Here is a 19,743-nt window from a genome sequence, read left to right on the forward strand (position 1 = left end):
TAAGATTACACTTGCAAATATGCATAAAAAGTTGATTTTCATTAATACATAAGAAGTGGCCTTCCAGGCCTTACAAGTAAATCATTGGTAATATCTCTTTAAGTGGACGGCGTTCCAAGTTCACGGGACCGCCCCTCCATCAAGTCGAGCTAGCTTATAAGTTCCCTCCTTGATGACTTCGATGACCTGGTATGGTCCTTCCCAGTTCGGTCCCAAAACTCCGTCTTTGGGATCTTTTCCGGCGAGGAAAACTCTTCTCAGAACCAAGTCGCCTACGCTAAAGGTGCGTTTTTTAACCTTGGTGTTGAAGTAGCGGGTGATTCTTTGCTGATAATGGGCGAGCTCGAGTTGCGAATCCTCCCGCCTTTCCTCAACCAGATCGAGGGAATGGCACAGGAGCTCGTGGTTTCGATCTTGGTCGTAAAATTGGACTCTATACGAAATAACCTTTATCTCCACGGGGAGGACTGCCTCACTCCCAAAAGTTAAAGAAAAGGGAGTATGACTCGTAGGAGTCCGATGCGAGGTCCGGTATGCCCATAGGACCTGGGGGAGCTGTTCTAGCCAGACCCCCTTCGCTTCATCTAATCTTTTCTTGAGGCTCGCCTTTAAAGTCTTGTTGACAGCTTCGACCTGGCCATTAGCCTGAGGATAGGCTATGGAGGAGAAACTTTTCACAATCCCATGTTTGTCACAGAACTCGGTGAACAGGTCGCTGTCGAACTGAGTGCCGTTATCGGAGACGATCTTCTTGGACAGGCCGAAGCGACAGATGATGCTTTTAACCACGAAGTCAACCACCTTTTTAGACGTGATTGTTGCCAACGGCTCTGCTTCAGCCCACTTGGTAAAGTAGTCGATGGCTACCACAGCGTAACGGACCCCGCCCTTTCCAGTGGGCAGGGCACCTACTAAGTCTATTCCCCAAACGGCAAATGGCCAAGGGGCCGAGATCATTTTTAGCTCGACTGGAGGAGCTCGGGCAACTGCAGCGAATCGCTGGCACTTGTCGCACTTCTTCACGTATGAGATCGAGTCTTTGGACAGAGTCGGCCAGTAATATCCTTGCCTAAGAACCTTTAAGGCCAGGCTCTGCCCCCCAGTGTGGTCTCCGCAGAATCCTTCGTGAACTTCCTACAGGATGGCCTTTGCCTCACTTGGATGAACGCACCGGAGGAGAGGTAGGGAGTGCCCACGTCGGTACAACACCCCATCGACCAGCGTATATCTCGGAGCTTGATACAATATTCGTCGTGCGTCGTTACGTCCTTCGGGCAGCTTGCCCTCGACGAGATACTCAAGAATGGGGGTCATCCAGGTCGGCCTAGCGTCAATCATTTCAACCTCGGCCCGTCCTTCTTCTATACTTGGTTGTTCCAAGAATTCTATCGGCACCAACCCCAAGGTCTCCGTCTCTCCCGAGGTGGCGAGCTTGGCAAGAGCATCTGCATTAGTATTCTGCTCCCGAGGTATCTGTTCGATCGATCCTCGCTCAAATGCGGACAACTCAACTTTTACCTTCGTCAGATAGGCGGCCATCTTGGGTCCCCGCGCCTAATATTCGCCCAGGACCTGATTTACCACGAGCTGGGAGTCACTGAAGCACTGGATGTAGCTCGCCTTTAACTCCCTGGCTATCCTCAGGCCGGCCAGCAAAGCTTCGTACTCCGCCTCGTTGTTGGAGGCCTTGAACCCGAACCTTAGCGCCGAGTGGAATCTATGTCCCTCGGGGGATATCAGAATGATTCCGGCCCCGGAGCCGTTCTCGTTGGATGAACCGTCTACAAAGATCTTCCACAATGATTCCGGCCCCTGGAATCCCGTGCATTCTGCCACGAAATCGGCGAGGGCCTGACTTTTTATAGCAGTTCGTGGAGTGTAGAAAATCTCGAACTGGCTGAGTTCGATCGCCCATTTTAACAAACGTCCCAATGCTTCAGGTTTTTGAGAAACCTGCCTTAGAGGCTGATCGGTCATGACGTGTACTGAGTGGGATTGGAAGTACGGCCTGAGCTTTCGCGAGGCCGTGATTAGGCAGAACGCCAATTTTTCCATCGGTGGGTATCGTGACTCTGCCCCGAGAAGTCTCTTGCTGATGAAATAAACTGGCTTCTGAACTTGGTCCTCTTCTCGTACCAGTACTGCACTAGCTGCATCCTCAGTGATAGCTAGGTAGAGAAAAAGAGGCTCGCCTACCTTGGGCTTGGATAATACGGGTGGTTCAGCCAGATGCGCCTTCAGGTCGAGGAATGCGCTTTCGCACTTTACTGTCCATTCAAACTTCTTGTTTCCTCGGAGCAGGTTGTAGAAGGGCAAACACTTATCGGTTGACTTGGAAATAAACCGGTTCAGTGCGGCCACTCTCCCTGTTAGGCCTTGGACATCTTTCCGCGACCTGGGCGAAGGAAGCTCGAGCAGTGACCTGATCTTGTTGGGGTTTGCCTCGATTCCTCGGGTATTGACTATGAACCCCAGGAATTTTCCTGACGCGACTCCAAAAGTGCATTTCTGGGGATTGAGCCTCATGCCGTATTCTCGTAATATTTTAAAACATTCTTCCAGGTCGGAAGCATGGTTGTCGGCAGTCTTTGACTTGACTAGCATGTCATCAACGTACACTTCCATGTTTTTTCCGATCTAGTCCACGGACATTCTGTTTACCAATCTTTGGTAGGTAGCTCCGGCGTTCTTCAGACCGAAAGGCATGACCTTGTAGCAATAGAAATTAGTCGGGGTCATGAAGCTGGTGTGTTCCTGGTCCGTCGGATTCATCGCGATCTGATTGTAGCCTGAGTACTCGTCCATAAAGGACATGAGCTCGTGCCCCGCCGTGGCATCCACCAGCTGATCGATCCTTGGCAATGGAAAACAATCCTTGGGGCAGGCTTTATTCAGGTCGGAGAAGTCAATGCAGGTTCGCCACTTTCCGTTGGGCTTTGGAACTAGCACGGGGTTGGCGACCCAAATTGGAAATTTGGCTTCACGGATAAAACCACATTTTTTGAGCCGGGCTACTTCTTCTTCTAGGGCTTCAGCTCGGGTTATTCCTAAACGTCTTTGCTTCTGAGACTTGGCAGGAACGCTTTTGTCCAGATGGAGCGTGTGCATGATGACACTCGGGCTAATTCCCACCATGTCCTCGTGGGACCAGGCAAATACATCTAAGTTAGCCCGCAGAAACGTAATCAGCTCTGTCTTCCTCTTGCTACAGAGGTTTTTCCCGAGCTTGACCATCCGTGATGGATTTTGTGGATCAAGGTTCACCTCCTCGAGCTCCTCAATAGCCTGGAGCTCGGATCTGTCTTTGCCTATTCGGGGGTCAATGTCCTCACTCAAGGCGACATTTTCCCCTTTGGAGTTTTGAGGTTTTTCAATCTCAGGAGCCGCCAAGGGTTCCTGAGATTCCTCTTCACTCAGAATGGCCATGGCCAGCTGCCCGGGTTTAGATTTTCCCTTCATGGAAATGCTGTAGCATTCCCTGGCAGCGAGTTGATCGCCCTGGATCGTGCAGATTCCTGCCGAGGTGGGGAACTTCATGGCGAGGTGTCGGATGGAGGTGATAGCCTCGAAAGCTGTGAGCGTAGGTCGGCCCAAAATGGCGTTGTACGCAGCGGGGAAGTCTATGACCATGAACTCGAGTAGTTTGGATACTGTTCGAGATTCTTCTCCTAGGGTGATCACCAGCTCGATCGTCCCTATCGCTGCTGATCCTTCTCCCGAAAAACCATACAGCATCATGGAGGTTGCCTTTAGATCGGCGACAGTCAGACCCATCTTCTCTAAGGTGGATCGGAATAGAAGGTTCACCGAACTCCCGTTTTCTATCAGCACCCTTCTCACTCTCCGGTTGGCGAGCTGGACTATTACAACCAAGGGGTCATTGTGAGGGAACTGGACATGGCCTGCATCTTCCTCCGCAAAAATGATTGGTCGCTTCTCCAATCGCTGCTGTTTTGACTGACGCTGCTTCGGGACGAACTCCACTCCGTTATGAGCCTTTAGTTCATTCACGTATCTCTTCTGGGCGCCTCTGCCTGTGCCAGCCATGTGCGGTCCTCCAGAGATGGTGGATATCTCTCCTCTGACCACTGGAGGAGGAACATCCTGATCTACCCGGGATCCGGGCTGACTGGCTGGGACCTCTGGAGTGGGTCGACTCGCTGGGACCCTGTTCCGCGAGTATTGAGCCAAGGGGCCGGCTCGAATGAGAGTCACGATCTCATCTTTTAAATGCCTACAATCGTCGGTATTGTGGCCCACATCGTTATGAAAACGGCAAAACTTGGAAGTGTCTCTCTTTCCTTTGTGGTGCTTCAGTGGCTCCGGCCTCTTCTAGAGGACCCGAGTAGAGTTGGCCAAGAAGATACTCTCTCTAGACTGAGTGAGCTTGGTATATGTCGTGAAAACGGGCTTAAACTTATCTACGGATATATTCTTCTTTTGGCCGTGCTGACTGTTTTCGCCATTGCCCTTTCTCTTGCCTCCACCGGGCTGGTTGCTCTGCGCGACGTTCGGGGTCGTCGCCACAACCTCTGCCCCTATTCCCGCAGGCTGATCGGGAACCTGGCTGGTTCCCGCAACTGAGGCCTCGGCTTCTTCCAAGTTTATCCATTCTTGGGCCCTGTTAAGGAATTCGTTGACCGAGCTGACTCCCTTCCTCTGTATATCCTTCCATAGGTCTCCTCCAACAAGGATTCCGGTTCTCATGGCCATGAGCTTAGAGCTATCATCCGCATCTCTAGCTCGAGCAGCGACGTTTGCGAACCTGCTCAGGTAGGCCTTCAGAGTCTCACCGGGCTGTTGTCTCACGTTGGCCAGGGAGTCGGCCTGAACACGGGCGGCCTGAGAGGCTCGGAATGCCCTTTTGAAGTCGGCTGAGAAGGCTTTCCAGGAGCTGATTGATTGTCTTTTACTTTGCTTGAACCACTGTCTGGCGGGTCCAGTCAGCGTGGAGGGGAAGATCAAGCATCTCAGCTCCGGGCCAATGTTATGGGCCATCATTAGGGTGTTGAACATCCCTAAATGGTCCGAGGGGTCTCCGTCCCCGTTGAACTTTGACAGGTGAGGCATACGGAAACTAGACGGGTATGCCGTCGCTGCTATGTTGGGGGCGAAGAGTTCCATCTCGTCCCCTGAATCATATTCGTCTTTTTCTTTTTCTGATAGAAGTTTCCTCATCAGCTCCTCCATCTGAGTCAGGCGATCGAGGGTTTGGTCCTGATGTCCTTGGTTATTCTAGGGCTGTTCAATAGCTCCGGATCCATTATACACATTTGGTGGGTTATTGCCCCTCCTATCTTGAGATAGGTTATTTGGGACATTCCCTTGTTGCGTATTTTGGACAGGACCTCCCCTGACGTAGGTCTCCCCCAGAGAGATCACTACGGCGACTGCAGGTCCAGTGGCTCCTGCTGGATAGGCTTGGAGTCCGCCTTTGGTGGTGACGACCTAAGTTTTCCCTTAGCGCCCTGCTACGCCAGGAAGGTCCAGCAGACGGTGGGTTTCTCCTACTACTCCCATAGGCTGGGACGTCCCGGACGGGCCGAGGAGGAGACGGATATCTGATCGGAGATGGAGGATGCTTGACTGGAGAGGCGATCCTAGTTCCGTCTGGATATATCAAGTTTGGTGGGGGCCTTTCGGCCCTGCCAACCTGCTGGTCCTGCGCCGGGCGATCTGGACGAGGCGCAGGATGGTCATCGGGGACGGGCTGACGCCGCGAGCCCCCCCCCCCCCCCCCCCGAATCTCCTTCGAGAACATCCTCGAGTTCCCCTGGGCGTTCTCGAGGATGGCTGAGAGCTAGGAGTCGACGTCCTGACCGAACGGCTGTACTGCGGTCGTCCGGTCCTAGGCACTTCCTCGAAGTTTGCCTCTCGATGGTGTGACGAAGGGGTGGAGTTGGCTGCCGGAAACCTATCCGAACGACTACGCCTGGACCGGTTATCCCGGCGAGACTTGGGAGCCTCGCCCTGCCTCTCTCCGACGTTAACGCCGGTTGTGAGAGGGGGTAATCGGGCCAGGATATCCTTGATTTGCTGGCTGGCCGTTGCTAACTGGCTCCTCAGTTGAGCGTTCTCCATCTCCACCGCATTATAATAACACGGGTTCGGATTAGGCGGCCGAGGCGCCGAACTACCAGTATCGTCTTGGCCCGCCGGCTGTTTTCCTGGCCGCTGCTGGACTTCAGGAATTTGTATATCAGGGATGGTGGTATGATGAGCCTCCTGCCCATCGTGTTGTTCTGTCTCGTTACCATGCCTAGACCGAGTAGTCACCATAGTTGGATGTTTGCAGCAGCACTAATCGAAAAAGCTCTCAATGAAAGCACCAAACTGTTGACGCGGTTCTTCGCCAACAGGTAATTAAGAGAATGAGAGAAAAGGATTAGTGCTAAATGTGAACCGAAATAGACATATGATCTTAGAGGACGAAAGGGGTGACTCAAGACACGGTTTTTAAGTGGTTCGAAGGTTAAAATCCTTTTACTCTACTAGTCAATATTATTGATCTGTACTGAGTATTTGGTTGCAAAGTATTTCTTACAAGAGATTATTTTTCCAACCCCTATCAACTCCCAGGGTCTCCATATTTATAGGAGAAGGCACCTGGAAGTTGGTAGGGAGGTCATCCCGTGACCTTCTTACTTGTCGTATCAATTCTGTGACATTCATGATTAATTCCTAAACCTGACACATAAGTGTGGTCAAATCAATAGATAAGGAAGTAATGGGCCGCACGGCCCAACCCCACCGTGGGTGTCTGAACACGCACGTTCCTGCTGTGTGTCCGAGAAGTCAGGGGGATATCAGACACGTGATGCCTGATATATGCACGTTTACCTTACGTGTGTTTGCTTCTCAAGGGGTCACACCCCCATATCCAGCTCGTACCGCGAGCTGCATGCTGGACTCGACCTTCGGCCTTCAGGGGACCTGCTCCAGTCTTGGACAATGGAGGGGAGCCCTTTGGGCTTCCTCGAGCTAACGACAGAAGTTCCGGCCTTAGGGGAGTTCGAGAGATAACTACGATTAGTCAGCAGCTCGGCTTTCTAACCAGCCCGTGGGAAAACCAGGGCGTACAGCTTCCAACTCGCCAATTCTCCGAATCTCCCAAATCCGATCATACCATTGTGTTCATTGACCCTTCAATATGGAACCTACCAAGTCCCGTCCATTTCCAGGCAATATTGAAGATATTTACGAAAATGCCACTGCCGTACAAACTAGGCATCAGCATGCTCACCAGCCTACACCCTCAAGTGCGCATCTGACCGAGTTCCATCCTAGCTTGTAACATGCCCTCAAGGCCGGCATGTTACATTCTCCCCCACTTCAATTGCCGATGCCCTCATCGACAGACCGCTGGCTAATCTTCCTGCTTCGACTCCTAAGCTCACTCCATGCTTCTTCCGAATCTTGAGTCTACACTAGTCCCTCTACCACTGTAGAACCACTAACTTGGTGATGATCTCACACGTCCACCCTTGGACTCGATCAAGGACCCCATGCCACCGTCGCTATTCAGAATTCTCCCTCGAATACTCCTTGCACACATGAACTCCTCCGAGTCCATCACGATGTCCCTCCAGTCAACCAAGCAGCCCTTGGAACACTGACCCCAAAGCCAACACATCTTTTGATTGTTGCTTTCCCGCCAATTTTCCAATGCCTACTCTCTTATTGACAATGAGGAAATTAAGGTGCACCCCCCTCAGGGTGAGGTTCGCAAACCAACCGTTCCCAACGACACCTACGAAACATCCTTCCATTGAAGGCATGTCTCTCTTCAACGTGGCACTCATGCCAACTGTAGCCTTTATGCAGTATCTAGTGCATCCTTGCACACAGACTTCACGAAGTAGTCTCTTAGACTTTTGGCCCTCCGGCCTTACTGCATACCCATGGCTTGATGCGAAATGGCCACTCCTGACCATAACCATAACTGCTACTCTGAGCTTCTACGATGTGGTCAATGATCTGACATCATTCGAAACCACTGCATTGCCTTCTGGCTCGTGCTCATGCTAACTCTCAGCATCGTGCCTCAAGTTCTGCCTCCAAATCAACCTTGCCTAACTCTAGAAGGCATGTTGAATCTTGATCAACTTGACTGCACTTTACCTCACCCTTAAGGTCTGAAGTTGTCCCAATCCGCTATCTCCCTTCGGCATATGTTCTCTGAATCATTCGGCTTGTGTTCCCATAAACATGTGTCCCCATAAAACACTAAGCATGTCCCATAATATGCTGCAAAACTTGTCCAATCTTGGTCTAAGCCTACGCCCATGCATACCGTCTATCTACAGTTTCAATTGGTCACCTGACCTACTCGCATCAGTCATGCATGTCTTCGCACTGTACAACCCATCTATTGTTGTGTTTCTCTCTAGATTCACACACCAAAACTGAACAAGTACCCTGACCCTTCGAACATATGAATTAGTGGGCTCCCCCACTTCAACTTGGGAATAACTTCTCTTCTTGAGGTGTACCTCTCAAGGTATAGCTCGCAAGCTAACCGCTTTTCTCGTGCGGTCCCTCGTTCCATTTATCACTTTTGAAGATGATGTTGAACTAATGTGTCATCCATTCTGACTTTTCACCCCTCGACATCTCTACGTTGCCTTAGTACCTGAGTCCTATTGACTTTCACCTTAGGCAAACGTTGCACTATTGTTACCTTAGTACCTGAGTCCTGACGACTTTCACCCTAGGTAACTGGCTCTGTCTTTGTCTCTGAGTCTCCTTGACTTTACATTCTGAACAACTAACGATCTCCATGATAACTCATCTCGATGCTTTTGTAATGGAACATTGGTCTGCTATTTGGATGTTTGAACCGTGAAGGTCTCTCCCCCACTTCAACTGTTGGCGTCCTCGACAACTTGCCGACACGCAATAATTCGTGTAGCACCGTTGTCGATTCCCCTATGCGTGAGCTCTCCACATAGCTATCCATCTTCTACATACTAGCATCTCGCCCCTCCGGGCAGCTTCTCTAGGCTTCTATGGTCACTAAGTCCTGATAGCAAGGCCCTCCGACCCACATTTGAACTCAAGCACCATCCCTGCCTCCTTAAGCCTTCTTGTAGCACTAAGTTTCCTTGACGCGACCCTCCAGCGCTCTCAAAACTCTAGTACTATTCTGACCACTGCGCGCGGTCTACTCGGCCTTGCTGGCCTTTGATGCATATATTCCACAACTCAGCATCTCCCACGATGCCACAGTGTTGCCCACACCAGTTAATCACTGTGAGGCAACACGTTCCACTCAATTGTCTCGGCGCCTCCCTTCTTGGAGGAAACAAGATAACATGTAGACACCTCCAAGTACGACTGCCCTCTGATGATCGCGGCCATGGCCACCCTGGTCTCCTTGTGATGCCATTTGGCACACAATTAGCAACTGAAGCATTCCATGTTCATCTTTATCTAGTTCCCCAAAGCTATCCACTCTCGACTTCTGTCGTGATTGACAAGAGTCTGACGGCCACTATTATGCTCACCCACTCTTGCGTACAAGTTCCCTTTTCAACAACAGCGCTCCACGCGACTTACACTGTCACTCAGGAAAACCTTAACTAGTGAACCAAGCATAAAACCTTGACCTCTCGATCAAACCTTGTCTCGTGTCAATGAGCTCCAACTCTTTTGTAGCACCTCTCCACAATTGCACGTGGTTGTTGTCTTTCAAGCATCACTGAGCTTTGATTCGAAGTAACCATAACTTGTCCCCTCTCTAGGATGTCCAGTATTCCCATGAAGAAGAGCAACTATGTCTCATCCCGTCTCAGCCTACTGATCCTTTCTAGGTGACTAAAAGGCTCAATGACATCTATCCAAGCATCCAGACCTTTATGGTTCTTCAGCACGCCTACATCCTTTCTAGGATGGGCCAACCAGGTTCACCCCAACTTGAGATGAACCTGGCTCTGATACCAACTGTCACGGGCTGACATTTTGACAACGGAAATGCCTGTGCGGCACCTTGACTCCTATGAGCCAAAGTCAGCCTTCCAACCATTTGAATAACAATGGGCACATTTTTCGCGCGACCGTGTGCCTCTGCACACTTCCGTCTCTCGAATAACTCTCGCTGAGTCATGCTCTTAAGCATCTATGAGTGCAATCATGCATCAAGGATATCTAGCCAAGACACTCACACTGTCCATAGGTTCTCACTATGGCAAGGCAAATCCCAACACCAATGCTCACCCAGACATTCGCAAGTCAAGGTAGCATGTGTGGCTAAGAGCCAACACCAAGCTGATGTGCCAACACCTCCCATCACGTCCCACTCGATATTATTCGATTAGCTCACGTCACAGACCAAGGACTCCCATACGTCCATGGTCTAATCCTCAAGGCACCATACCATCATGCATGTTGACAGGCCCTCGAGACTGGCTGCCAGACTAGTAGCACACACTGGACCTCTATCCTACTCAAGCATAGTGCACCCTCCAATGCTTGCATGCTAACAAGTCCCACGAATGACTTCCCGTGCCATCTCGTGTCGAGATTCATGGCCATGGCGCACCACGACATCTCTCGAAGGTTTGGGCCACGTTCCATGCAAGCGGCATCCCGGCAAGCCAAGGGAATCGTACCCTTAAACCTCTGGCAGCACACTTCGACGCACTACCGGGGCGGCTCGGTAATGTCCATGAGTACTCCTACTCATGGAGACATATGAGTCCCCTCGTGGTCCTCATATGCCCGCCCTACTAGTCCTCCCAACTAGTAGTAGCTCACTTGACGCACTTGCACCAGGGGGTGGTGGAGAGCTGACACCAGGTGCTCCCCCTACAAAGAGCCTTCTGAGCTTTTAGCCTTCTACCAGGAACATATATGATTTTTTCTTGGGAGACATATTTGGCTTCCAGCTCACCGATTCTCCGAATCTCCCAAATCCGATCATACCATTGTGTTCATTGACCCTTCAATATGGAACCTACCAAGTCCCGTCCATTTCCGGGCAATATTGAAGATATTTACGAAAATGTCACTGTCGTACAAACTAGGCATCATCATGCTCACCAGCTTGCACCCTCGCGTGCGCATCTGACCGAGCGCCATCCTAGCTTGTAACATGCCCTCAAGGCCGGCATGTTAAACCTTTGACAATGGGCCGAGGGTGCCTTAGTAGATTACTTCCCGAGGTTCGTCATCGGAGCTGGAGGTTCTCCAGCTCAGGCAATTAAGGTGAAGGCTCTCGTCCCCCAGTCATCTTCCAGGTGAGGTTCTGGTTTTCGGACTTAAGATAGGGCGCAATGTGTCAGCAAATGCGGGTTTGCAGAGCCAGAGGATCGTATGACAACCTTTATGGGTGATCTATCAACAATGTTTGTCAAGTGTACGACTCGACAATTTGCACTCCCATTACGCTGTCTGACATAAAGGCACTTAGAGCATGACTTGACAATACCAGGGGCATGTTCCCCATAAGTAGTAGATACTTTTCTGTAGTGGGTCCCGCAAATCTCGTTTGGGCCGTGGTCTCTATTCAATGCAGCCCATTGCATTGAATAAGTATTAATCCCCCAATAATGAGAAGAATCTGTATTAATTTATGATAATTAGTATTAATTACCCCAGCCTCTATAAATAGAGCTGGAGTCTCATTGTAAAGGGTTCAATTTTTCAGAGAAAAAAAGATCTTGTACTCAGAGCAACCTAAATACTGCCTGAGAATACTCTATTGAAACTTGTCCTCACAAGCTTCTAAACCTTTTAATACCAGAGACTCGTGGACTAGGGTTCTTTTATAACCTGAACCACGTAAAAATACTTGTGTTCTATTCGTTTATTTCTTTAATCTTTCTTCTTAGGGTTGATTGCGAAAAAAACAGTTAACAATTTCGATTACGGAGAACTAAATAATAGGGTTATTATTTTAGGGTATATGACTCGTTTGACTGAGCTTTTATTTTGGCTTTTGGCAGGAAGAAGAAGAGAAGTAAAAATTTTAACTTTGTAATATCTAGTAGGATGGAATTTCTCATAATAACTTTTTGTATATAAAAGAGCTTTAAGTGTGTTTGGTTGAACTTTTAAAAAAAATCAACTCAATATATTATGATAATTATACAATTAATATAAATAAATTAAATATATATTTGTGAAGTTTTATTTATTTTTATATAAAAAAAAGTTATGTTTCACATATAAAATATTTTTATTTTGCATCCAAAATAATAAAAAGAAAATATAATTTTTTATAGCTTTATATATAACCCTCAATTTTTTAATCAAATTATTAATTTTGCAATATATTTATACGTTTGTGTTTTTTTTTTTTAAGAGTATTAATAATAGTGTGCTGACTTCCTGTTGATGAAGTAAAAAAGAGTATTATATAGCAACTGTTTGGTAACCATTAAAAAAATAGTTATTTATTTAATTAATTAAAAAATTGACAATTAAATATAAAATAGTGTTTGGTAACTCTATTTTTATTTTTTATTTTTTTTATATTTTAAACAAAATTTATTAAATTTTGAAAATAGAAAATTTTCACTTTCAAATTTTTTTTAAATTGTTTTCAATTTTCAGTTTTTTTTTCTTCTCTTCTTCAAATCACCATCTCATTTTATATTGCTAAACAAAAAATAATAATAAAAGTTATCAAACGTATGTATTATTTTTTATTTTTAAAAACAAAAAACAAAAATAGTTATCAAACATATTTTTATTTTTTTAAAATAAAAAACAAAAATAAAAATAATATTTCAATTTTTGTGTTTAAAAAATTCAAAAACAAAAATTTTACCAAACAAAATCATAGTTTCTCTTCGATTTATTTTACACCATTTTACTTCTGTTAATCTTGTATAAAAATTGAAGTAAAAAGTCTCAGAAATTATTTCAGTTCCCATACCCGTTTTATTTTATCTGGAATAAAAATAATCGAAGTAAAAAACATTTTTTCTAGTTGTATATACTAAATAGTTGAATTCTCAGAGACTTACAAGGATGCGATTCTAACAGGATCTTGACCACTAAAGCTGCAATTAAGACCGTCCCAGGTGTATGATCTTGGAGAACATGGATCCCCTTGCCAGTTTTTCTGTACTCCATAAATAGACTTGATATTCAGCATAGCACCAACTACCAAACACATTAGAAAGGTATAATTAAGTTCTTTGCTATTATATAACTACAAATATACATACTACATACCGAGTAAGACGTACTCTTAATTAATTACAAGCTAACTAGAAACAAATAATTTTACCCATGTACCTTAACAAGTGATAGTTATTGCAACTGATCGACCCTAGATATAGGTATGTTATGCTCTACTCAATTCTTCACCAAAATCTTATTTTTTATTTTTATTTTATGTTACACATACTTCAATTTTTCTATATTTTCTCTACATCATTTAAATATTAATTTTTTATTTATTAAAATATTAGAAAACGTGAAAGAGAGTAAACCAAAATAAAATATAATTAAAATAGAAAAAGAAAAAAAATATATTTATAGCTCAATTAATAGTTGTCTTTAATTATAGGTAATACTATTCATTGAGGTAAAAAAAAAGTCAAATTGCTCAAATTTAGCTCACCCACTAAACTTATTTTAACCAATTTTTCATTATATTTTAAAGAATTAGATATTTTTTTTCTCTAACTCCATATGTCTAGATACTCCACTCTAAGAGGCTCTCGTAGCAGTCTCAACGGAAGAGGAAAAATACCTCAAACTTTAAATTTAGCTAAAATAAAGAACAAAATAAGCTTCCAACCGATGATCTAAACGATGAGCTAAAATAGCTAGGGCCAATCTTAATATGTAAAAATATTTACATCTAGCGACAGCTCTTTTAAGTGTTAGAGATATGTAAAAATAATTTAATATTTTTTTACACACTTTTGTTGACTATATATTTAAATAAATATTATATATAATGTAATATTTTATGTTAATTTTTATATTATAAAATATATTATTTAAATAATATAAAGAAAAATATAGAAAAATTGTTGTATGATATAATGTAAACGTGTGAGGTAAAATAGAAAAATTGGTGAGGTATTTCGAATGATAGAATAGATCATATATTGGGATTGGGAGTGATCTCAAGTTGGTATGAATTTTTAATATAAGTTAGTTTATTTTATATATTTTTAATACAAAAAATTGTATATAATAGAGGTCTCATATATAATTTAATTATTTTATCTCATTCCTCCATTATCGTCAGGACTGAGGTATTAAAAATTTCAAACATAAAACAAAATTAAGGGGTTGTATATATTAACCCTTTTTTGTGTATTGTATATACCTACGAGATTAATACTATATTTGGTAGAGGAGAGAAGGATGGATGCAGGGTGTGGTGGGAGAGAAATAAATGGAGAGGTAGAATGCCTTGTTTGGCAGGAGGGAGAGAGAATGTCTCCCTTCAAATAATTAAAATTTAATCCTCCATTTTTTTTGGAAGGATTCATGAAAAAATACAAACAAAATATGTTAAATTTCATATTATCTTTTTTTTTTTTTAAAAGTAAAAAATATTTATACTAAAAAATAATAATATGATAATTTGAATAATTAATCTTTTTTGCATTCTTCTAACTTCACCCCAATACCAAACAACACATATGAGCGTTATTATCATCTCTCCATAAACATCATAATCTCTATATTATTTCTAAACTTTTCATCCATACTACTTTTTCTCGTCCCTACCAAACATGGTCTAAGCATGTATTTGGTGCCCTTTTTTCTATTATCCAAAAGCTATGAATAACAAAAGCTTTTATTTCTCACAAATAGTAATCCATTTCCCTCTAAAAGTAATCTACTCTCCTTGAAACTCTCTCTCTCTAAAGTTACTTTCTCTCTTTAAAGCCTTGTATATTCTTCCTTTGCTAAGCCCATGTTTTTCTTTTCCTATGCAGGTAAAAATCTGTAAAAGTCTATATTAAAAATCTTCATAGAACTGGCCCTAACAATTTGGGAACCAACAATAAAATAATCTTAAATTTTTTTAACTAATAATGGTGATGTTCGGTAAACCTTAAAAAATAGTTTTCTATTTAATTAATTAAAAATTTCACAAACTCTATTTTTATTTATTATTTTTTAAAATTTTAATTAAAATTCATTAAATTTTAAAAATATAATATTTTCACTTTCAATTTTTTTTTAAATTGTTTTCGACTTTTTTCATTTATTATTTTATTTTATTTTTCAAATCAACACCTTATTTTATATTATTAAACAAAAAGTAAAAAATAAAGTTATCAAAGACATTTATTATTTTTTTGTTTTTAAAAACAAAAAACAAAAATAGTTACCAAATATATTTTTATTTTTTTAAAATAAAGAAACAAAAATAAAATTATTATTTTCACTTTTGTGTTTAAAAAATTCAAAAACAATAATTTTACAAAACACAACCTATATATATAATTTTAGCAATTTTTTAAATTTAAATAGATTTTAACAATTTGGAGGTTCAAGTTTGGGAAGTCTAGGTCACTTATATAAGAAGCAACAAATCACAAAAATGTCACAAGAAAAAAAAGCACAGCCAAATTAATATTGTAATTAATTATTGATACATGCGAATATATACGTGTATATGTAGACTAAGTATTAATTACGAATATATGTCATATATAATTCATTCGTACTTACCGTCATGGTCATGTGTTTGTGGTTCTGAGAAATTCTAAATAATGAAAACCTCAAAAGCATTCAGCATTGGTTGGTGTGTAGATTTGGAAGTTTGGAAGAGTGTGCAGTCGATAGTATCGCCATTCACAGGGAAAACGTTCGATAAAGTGGTGGTACGCAAGTAATTGGGAGTAAAAGGTAGATTATCATTCCACAACTCTAGATTTTGAAAGATGTAGAATTCTCTTGACTCATTTGCTTGGAGCTTTTCCAACTCGGCAAAGTGCATGTATACAAAGTACTCAGCGGTGGGGTCATCAGGCTTCAAATAAAAGGAAAACATAGGACTGCTCACATTTTCTGGTGACATAGCGGTGGCCATAACCCTCGGCGGAGGCTGGTAAATGTTGTTAGAATTGGAATCTATTGTCAACGATGTGCTCAATACTTTACGTTGTGGGAAATTGATGGGCTGCCATATACGATCATAAACATCATCTTTGTACCTTAAAATCAGACAAATCATCGATCATTAAGTAGATATTATTGTCACATGTTTCGGATATGGTACTAACTAACTTAAAAATTATATAAATACATATATAATACCTTATTGACGTATTACTTGTTGAGCCTACATCATAGCGTCGATATAGAACAGCAGCTTCAGCAGGAGTATACGTAGAATTCTTCAAAGGCCTAAGCTCCAAAGCCGAAATAAAAGGTGTGCCATGGCCTGTGTTCACTACACACACAAATATGTAATCCGAACTTGGAATATGTATGATCTCCTTGGTCGAAGTTATGGATGCATTATCCAACTTCACAGAACCCCATTTGTTAGATCCCAGGTACAGATCGAAGCCTGGCACTATCATTTTTCCATCATAATTTCCGTACAAGAACCTTGCATGCCCGTATCAAATATTTGTTTCCTTTCCCATCTGCTGGCTTTAGGGTGTAGCAATTTTTGTCTCCTTGAGGGAAACTTCTTAAAGTTGAAAATTGCTGCTCAAGAGTATCGGAATGGTATTCAAGTGATATAGTATTTCTTTCACCTATGTTATTTTCAATAAATTCAGAATCTGAAACGTAAGTTAAGTCGGTTGTTTTGTCGATGTAAGTCATATTTTCTGGGATTCCACAGTCTATACTGATAAACCCTGCGAAACAAATCACAAAATATATATAAAAAAAATGTTATTAAACAAAAACGCTAAAAAAGCATAACTTGGGGTGATATACCTGAATTTATCCGATGCTTATTTTTACCAATGTGCACGATGGATATAACTTTATAGCATACATATACATATATAAATTATAGTGTTAATAGATTCGTGATTAGTTATTATATATATGTTACAATATCTAACTTCCGTGTACCTGATTGAGCATGAGCCGCTTTGAAGGCAAGCATACTACAAAGGTATGCAATAAAGAGGAAAACCTCTTAACATCTTCATCATTTTTTTTAAAGGAAACGGAAAAAGAAGAATAAGCGAGGCCGAATTATTATCGTGCTATACTGCATATATATATATATATATATATATATATATTATAGAAGGGCTGATGAAACAGTATTGAAAAGCTATGCATAATTTTTTTTTTTTTTAATTTTATTGTTTTAACATAGATGAAAGAATAAAACATGTCCACTTGGATTTTAATTAGTGATTGATTGAACAAAATTCAACTGTATATTATTGTATCATATACTAGTTTCATCAGTTAAGTCAAGAGAAAAGAAAATAATGTCACCCACATAATTAATAAGAAAATATGAAAGATTAAAGAGTAATAATTAGTCAAATTAATTTTTAACTCTGTAATATATATATATATATATATATAACTAGAAAACATAACTGTACTTAGCTCGGTATTTATAATTATTAAAAAATATATATTTTTAATTTTTTTGGAGAGATTGTGTGATAGTGATTCATTTTCATCATACTCGTACAACATGCTTTTTATATGTTCACGTAGATAGCATATTGACCGTAGTTTTTTTTTATGATGGTGTTCATTGTATAGCAAACTTCCAATAGATTTTCAAGAAATTCTAAATTATTCAAGTGTCGAAAATAAAGTTTAAACAACTTGTTGTACTGATAACTCTACAAAATAGAGTTATTTTACCACTTTTTATGTGCTAATTGTTGTTTAATTCTTGAGTTTTTAATTGATTTATTAAGTTTTTAAGTAATTTTGAATTTAGTAGTCCTATCATGATTTTATATAATTTTGTGTGTTTTTATAAGTATTTTGTTGTAAAATGTTATAGTTAATTATTTGAATTATTATTGTTAAGTTAGTGGTAAAAAAATGTTGTATTATTGAACTTAATTGTAAAATATAAATTAAATTATAATTAATATTTTAAAAGAATTAAATTGATTTATTTTATAATTGAAAATATCTTATCATAACTTAATTTATATTTATTTTGTAGGGAAGTTAGTGCAATTTTGGGTTTTAAAAAGTGAGGAAAAGAAAGAAGAAAAATGACGTTTTTGAGAAAAAAGAAATAAAAACGGGCATTTTTTAAATGCCATCTTTCCAGCCTTGGGCCCACGCCAGGCCCATGCCCAGAAGCCTTCCTGCCAGCCGTGTCTCCATCAGCTTGAGCATTTAGCATCATCACCACATGGCCTCTTCCTTCAAGACAATTGCTCAAGGCCCAATCTCACCCAGCTCACGGTTCCTCTTCAATTCAGCATCAATCACCCATGCACTCACACTTCTTTCCAGCTCCAATTAAACCACATGCTGCCCCACTCCTTCAGCAAATCACCAAGCCAACGTGGGCCTGCACCAACAATTCGGCTCAATTCAGCCATTCAACCAAGCTGCCAACACAGCCACAAAAAGACCAAAATGCCAAAAATCATATTTTTCCTTCCCAATATTTTTCACTCAAATATCAATTCACTCTTCCCTATTTTTCTTACCTAAATAAACATTCCTAATTTATTTTTACCCTAGCTTTTCACTAATCTTTTACCCAACCAAACATTTCATCTTTCCAATACTCTTACACTTACTCTATTTATCCTACCACTTCCCAACACAATTAAATTAATCAATTTATTTATTTTAATTTGATTAATTTAATATCCACATTTTGCCTATAAATAGAGTCTTGTAAGACCATTTGGGGAGCTCTTCTTCTTCATCTTTTTTTCAATATCTTCTACACATTTTTCTCTCTTCTTTTCACTAGTTTCTCTCTACCATTTTCATTTTTTGAAGAGCATGTCAAGTATGTTATTTTGTAATTTTTATCTAGTTATGAGCTTCTAATCTTTTTCAAAGGTTATTAAGATGATGATGAAGCAAAATGTAACTAGATAGTATTTTTTTTATTGTATGTTGATTTCCCATTTGTGTAACATTGTTTATGGATTTTTCTATCAAATATATGCATTTTTCATCTATTATTGAGTGTTAAAGCATATTACACTTAGTTCTTCATTATGCAAAAATATGATATTCTTTGATTAAATGTTTTTCATTAAATTGTTCACATCTAATTCTTAGAGCATAAGTATCATATTTTGCCTAAACATAATCTCTTTGATTTTTTGTAGTTTCATTAGGTTGTAACACAACTAATGCTTAGAAATTATATCTTATATAAGTGAAGAAAAATCATACATTTTTGAAAGAGTAACTTGTGCTTGAATAGAAAATATATTTTGAAAAAAATATATAGTGTGATTTATTTCAACTATATTAAAACTTGGTAATCAATATACTTATAAATACTATTGAACTTGCATTTTGTGGATTCTAAAATCTTAATAATCTTATTTTACATATATCATTTGAAAACCATTTTTCTATTTAATCTTAAATCTTTTTATTACTTGTGTTTTATTTTTCTAAAACAAAATCTCATCAAATATTTGGAACTAGGTTAGAATATTCTTGCTTTGTTTGAAATAGTTTCTTTTGATGTTAGTCAACTCCCATGGGTTCGACCTCGTACTTACATGAACATTATATTCCGAAACGATTCGTGCACTTGCGAGCTTAAATATTAAAACACCCTATTTTGGATACAACATGTACGCATGCTTTTATTTATTATTATTTTTT

General features: G+C 41.0%; 1 pseudogene; it reads right to left on the reverse strand.

The window, feature by feature from the left end:
- Positions 1–19,743, reverse strand: part of LOC133814574 (probable LRR receptor-like serine/threonine-protein kinase At1g05700) — a 58,956-nt pseudogene that overhangs the window by 13,533 nt on the left and 25,680 nt on the right.

Source organism: Humulus lupulus, chromosome 2, assembly GCF_963169125.1.
Source record: "Humulus lupulus chromosome 2, drHumLupu1.1, whole genome shotgun sequence".
NCBI lineage: Eukaryota > Viridiplantae > Streptophyta > Magnoliopsida > Rosales > Cannabaceae > Humulus > Humulus lupulus.